We start from the raw sequence: 6,000 nt of genomic DNA on the forward strand, positions 1-6,000 counted from the left end.
TTGGAATGCTGGGGAGGGTGGGTGGAGGAGGGGGGGCGGCCACTAAGTAAATGAGCAAAAAATGTAAGTGCTGAACCCTTTTATAAAATCTAGGGATACAGAATCTCTGTGTGCTTCCTCTCCAAACATTCAGAAGCCATGCAAAAATATGAGTGCCAGGTGGGGCTGCCTAGCGGCCTCCAGAAAGTTGCCCCGCACCCAGCCTCACTTCCAGGGGAGATCAGCTGAGGAAGTGAGCAGGAGAAATTGCCAATGCCCAGCTCAGTTAGCAGGAGGGAAGGGATGGAAGGAAGGGAAAGGGGCAGAACTTTCTACTGGACGCTTACTTTGTGCCAAGCATTGTCTCATTCAATCTGTCCGACGACCGTATGAAGTCATTCTTAGTATTCCCATCTATACAGATGAGAAAACTCAGAGAGCCTAGGTAGCTTAGCTGAGACCAGGGAGCTGGTGTGTGTCAGAACTGGGTTGAGAGCCTGACTTCTCTGACTTAAATCCCATGAGCCAAGTGATGGGCCTATTCCGACCCCTAGCATACAGCTCAGTTACCTTGACACCTATTTGAATGTTTCCCATTTGGAGACATGAAGCTAGAGCTGCAAAGCAGTTTACTCCCTATCAATACAGGAAGTGGTTTATTCTCAAAACACAACATTGATTTTTTGAAGTGAACTTTGTATTTAACAGAGTCTTCCTTAGCATGCTTTAAATGAGTACCATATGAGCTTATTCTGGGAGAGGAGGCCTCCTTCCCCATCATGGAAATGCCATTCACTTTCATGCTCCTTTGTTCATTCATCATTCATTCCTTCACTTAGAAATATTTATTGAGGACCTGTTAAGTACCAGGTATCCTGCTGATTCCTAGGACTTAGCAGACAAGGGTCCTTCCCTGAAGGGGTTCGTGGTCTGTATTCAGGGTTGTTCAAGACGAGGCATCCAGAATTCCATCTATTAGTGCGACTTCAGGTGTCAAAAACAGAATCTCAGCACAAGAAGAGAATGAATAGGTTCTCTCAAGCTGGAATCCTAAGAATTTAATGTAGCTGCCACTAAGTCACCAAATGATTATCAAACTTCTGACCAAGTCATCCATATTAAAAACAAAAAACAAAACCAAAAAAAGCAAAAAACAAAAAAATCCCCACATTATGCTCACAACTCACTGCTTCCTCATTTGATTCCACCAGTATAGTACACGCCTAAAATAAAACAAAAAGAGTCAAACATTTTAGCTTTCCAAAACTGGACCAAAGCCAGTACACTGGGCTTCTGCTGTAGAATAACTAAGACCCTTTCTGTAAACCTATAAATAAATTCCAGCAGATGCTTGGACTCAAAGAGTCCAAGTGGAAAGCCAACCCTCTGGTCCTCAGAATCTACATGCTGCCTTCTTTCCTGACCTCTCTCCAGCTTTAGAAAGCTGTGCTTTGGGAAGCTATTAGTGCAGAAAACAGTATTTTCAAAATGATGAGTTACCCCAGAAAACTCTGCAAAAATAGGTAGCCCCATAGAGAAGAGAGCGAGTGCTATGTCCTAGTTCCAAGAAGTCTCTTCTACCCTGAGGTTCCAAGGGAAGCTGGGAGTGAGAGCCAAGGGCTTCTTTCAAGATGCTCAGATGAGCTCCCCAGTGAGCTGCTCCATCTCTATCATTAGCCACTCAGAATGCCAAGTCACAAACTGTAAATGCCCGCCCCATCCTATCACAGGGTTAGAAAAGACACTGAATTGTCAGTTTCCAACTCACATTTTGCAACATCACTGGAAGGATCAGATATCTAAAGGGTGGCACATGATTTTCAAAACAAATTAACTCTAATCCATTTCCTGTGAAAAAGATAAGGAGCCAACAACCTTTTTAGCAGGAGCCTGAAGAGACCCAATAATGAGTAGTAAAAAATAATAATTAGAATAAACTAGAACCTAAGCTTCTTAAGAGCAGAGACTGTCTATCTTGTTCCCTGCTGAATCCACGGTGCCTGAACATTCAGGTGCTGAATCAGTCTACCAAAAGGAATGGACATCCCAGATTCTGTGTTAAATACTTCATTCATCCTCATTACTTCATGTAAGCCTCTTGACCTGATAACTGGGAACCTGTACAATCCTCACTCTGTCATGAGGAAACTGAGATTCAAAACACTCACATCCTTTCTCCAATCTTAGCTAGCTGTGAGGTAGATCCAGGTTTTATAGAGCCTGAAATTTAAACAGTTTGAAGATCTCTGCTTTAAGGAAAGGAACGCAAAACTCCAAATATGAATTTAGGTATGTAAGAGATTATTTATTTAGGATGAAGAAAGAAATTGCAACAAATCACAAATGTAAAAGTATTACAAATATCACGAAATATCATGAAATCTGGAAAAATAATTTTTATCATCTGCCAGACATACTATCATATTTTTTCCCTATCTTTGTGACTATATTTTTTCCTATAAAGAGAAAAGAAAGATGATTTATCTTTCCTGTATTGTACTTGGTCAAAATTTGCTTTTATTATTGATAGTTGAGGAAATATATTTTAGCTTCATGATTCATTATAGATGATAGCAGGGAATTCCTTAGGGTTGTTATCAAATTTGGGTGAAAGCTCTTTCGAGTCTCTTTCATGTCTGAGCCACAAAGATTTCAGGGCACTTCAAGCTTCCTTGTCAATGACCAATCTTGAACCAACACTCATTAACCTGTTTGCTGTCAACAGACATCCTCACTACAATGCTGTATGTATGAATTTTATATTGTCTTTGCTCTGTGTCAAATCAGCAAGTAATTTAAATCTTTGCCCAATATGCTTATATGATTCACTCCTCTTCACTAACTGAATTATCAAAATTCTAAGTGCTTCTCCATTATTTCTAGTTGATATTTCTTTTTTGTTAAATGAATGAATAAGACTTATCTTCCTGTTACTGAGTCCATTTGATATGATCTGAAATTTTTTCTTATAATTTGCTGCTCAGTATCTGCCTCTCCTCCAGTGAGGGAGGAACCGTAGACTTGAATTATCACACCAGCTCCTGGTAAACTGGACTCTGCGCAGCACTTGTGTGGGGAAGCCATAATCCAAAATTGATTGGCTCCAGGCCCTGAGCCCCTGCGCTCCACTCCACATACTGCTTACCTAAGAAATTAACAAAATGGAGTGTACAACTCCAAGTAGCTAGGTGTTCTCCTCCAGGAATGGTCTTCCATGAAGTTACCAAAAGAATATCCAAGATGCTTTCTCTAAGGTCGCATACACAATAAAATTTCTACAGGAGCCTTGCGTTCAAAAGGGCTATGCTAAAAACCAGGTAAAGAGTACTTAGACAAATTCAAGTTCATCAAATGCCAAAAAATAAATAGAAGAGAAAGGAAGTGTATTCCTTGGGCTCTCATTTGGAGGAGTTCAGCTGGGAGGGCTTGCTGGTCAACAAAGGCCACAGCCAGCCTTCCCTTTTCCCAGGTGGTTTCTGCCTCTAGACACCAGCACACCCCCGTAACCAAACTCATCCCCTGGGAGCTGTGTTTCCCCAGCCCTCTGGGAATAGCAAAACTTCTACTCAGTGTTGGAATTGGGGACACATCTGTTCTCCTCCCACAGGGGCACAGTAGGATCCCCTCTCCCTTCAAAGGTCTGTGTATGTGAGTGTATGTGTTTCTGTATCTCTTTAAATTTTACATATTCCCTGGGAATCATAAATATAAGTAACTAAAAAAAACTGGCTTACAGATGAAACATCCATCTCTTCCTCCTACAAATTATTAAAGATATAAATGGAGTATGAATTCTCCATCTCAGAGTCACCAAAACATACCTTCCATGAGAAAATTTCTCATTATAAATTTATTTTATAACTCAATTTTAAAAATCATATTCTTAAAATAAGAACTCCACCTACTCATGCCACTAGAGAATCCACTGTTGATAAAGCACATACAAGTATGTGTCTACTCTCAATAAATTTACCATCTAGCAAGGGAGTGAAATCATGGACACAAATACCAATAACACCATGTAGGAAGTGAGGAATGACCAAAGAGTAAAACTGACACAGAGCTCTGGGGATTCAGATGAAACATATTTCTAAAGAGGGAATACCAGAGGCATTTAAAGCAATATCAATCATCTAAATCAGAATTGTATTTAAAAAAGAAAAACCCAACTAATACAGTTCAGAGAACTTGAAAATATCTTGAAAAATGGAAATTTAAAAAAAAAGGAAAGATGACAAACAGCCTCCTTCTTTTCCCCTTCCGTGGGTGATTTTTACACAAAAATCGATATCATATTTATTCCGTGTAATTGTGCTTCACTAATCAGAGATCCTGTTCTATCATCCTCTCGATTATCTTGTTTTCCTGCCTCATTTGCTTTCTGCTTCCAAACTCTGGCAATATTATCCTACAACATTATCGCAAAGTAGATTTTAACCGAATTTGCAATTTGAAATCATTGATTTTTCTAAGTTTAAACAAACAGAAGCAACTGCCAGATATTTCATAAGGAAAATCTTTTGAAGCAGAGTACTAGACTGTTTCATGGAATTCCAGTCTGGAAGGAGAAATGCCAAAGGTTTAGGATTGTGAAATTGTAAAATGAATATGAAAAATGAGCAAGAAGCAGAGGAGCACGAGTAGAGAACTCTCCCATAGCAGAGAGATTTTTGAGATGACCTTCTCTGAGGATGAGTGCACAGAGAACTTTTCCATGAGACACTGCAAAGCTGTGCAACCACTCTTGGTAGTAACTTGCTCCTAAGTCCATTGCTTGCAGAGGCTATCAGAAGATTTGTGAGCAGGGGCACCTGAGTGGCTCCACCCATTAAGGGACCAGCTCTTGGTTTCGGCTCAGAAGTCCTGAGATTGAGGCCTGAGTTGGGCTTCCCAGTCAGTGCAGAGTCTGCTTGACATTCTCCCTCTGCACCTCCTGCTCATGCTCTCTCCCTCTCTCTCTCAAATAAATAAGTAAATCTTTTTTTAAAAAGAAGAAGATTTGGAGCAAAAGATACTATTTTGAAGAACTCCTAGCTCCTTCTTCTTAGGGACATATGGGAAAAGTTTACCTCTGATAGCACTAGAGAGCTCCCTACCTCAGCAGTGTTGTGCTTGGCTTCAAGGTCTACAATGGTAGAAGCACCAACATGGCTGTGAGAAACTAGAGTCTGTGCAACAGGAAAAAGCAATGAGGTAAAACCTCAATGGCAGTATCAAGAAGCCTGTGTAGAAGGACAGGGAACAGCCATGAGAAAAAGAGCAGAACAGGGCAGGCAGAAAACTTTAACAACAACTTGAAGAAGGCTCCAGAAACCTGGAAAGGAAGGGAAGAACAGAGCTTGAGGGTGTTGGTTCCAAAGTAGACTCTGGACGGGGATTCAAAGCCAGAGGCTGTTACCATTGCCACCACACTCCACACTCACTGGTTGCTCTTCTTCTTGAGGTAGGGAAAGACTTCAAAATAGCCTGAGCTTCCCCAGGTGCCTTGCAAGTCATATCAATAGGTCTCCAAATTCACTGGCTCTTGTCCCACACAAGGTCCTATCCAATGACTCCTGAGACTTCCTGAGGCATCTTGCCTGGATCACAAAGAGCCTTTTGGTGCTCTGCTTGAACCCCTGGTTGATGTCAACTCTCTGTGAAGACTCATCCCTCTTGCTGCTGCCGCCCACCCTCCATGGGAACATGGCCGTGCTCACTGAGGCGGCCCCAGAGGGATACTCCTGCAGGTGCCAAGGTGAGCCAGGTTCGCTAAAGTTTTCACCACAGCAAAGCAGCTCCCTGTGGCACCTCTCTGTCCCATTCTGTGCTGTCCTGGCCTGAGTCTCCAGGGCCCTGAGGGGCAGACTTGTGCTGCCATAGGCCACCGTCCTAATGAAAACTGCTGCTCTGCGTGTGCCCATAGCCTCTCCAAAGGGTTCAGTTGAGGCCCAGGGGCCCAGTAGGAGGACGCATGCTTGAAATATGCAACATGCTCTCTTTCCTGTCTCCTGTCCTCCCTCATCCCCGTCTCTTCACAGC

This window comes from Vulpes vulpes, chromosome 9, assembly GCF_048418805.1.
Source record: "Vulpes vulpes isolate BD-2025 chromosome 9, VulVul3, whole genome shotgun sequence".
Lineage (NCBI taxonomy): Eukaryota > Metazoa > Chordata > Mammalia > Carnivora > Canidae > Vulpes > Vulpes vulpes.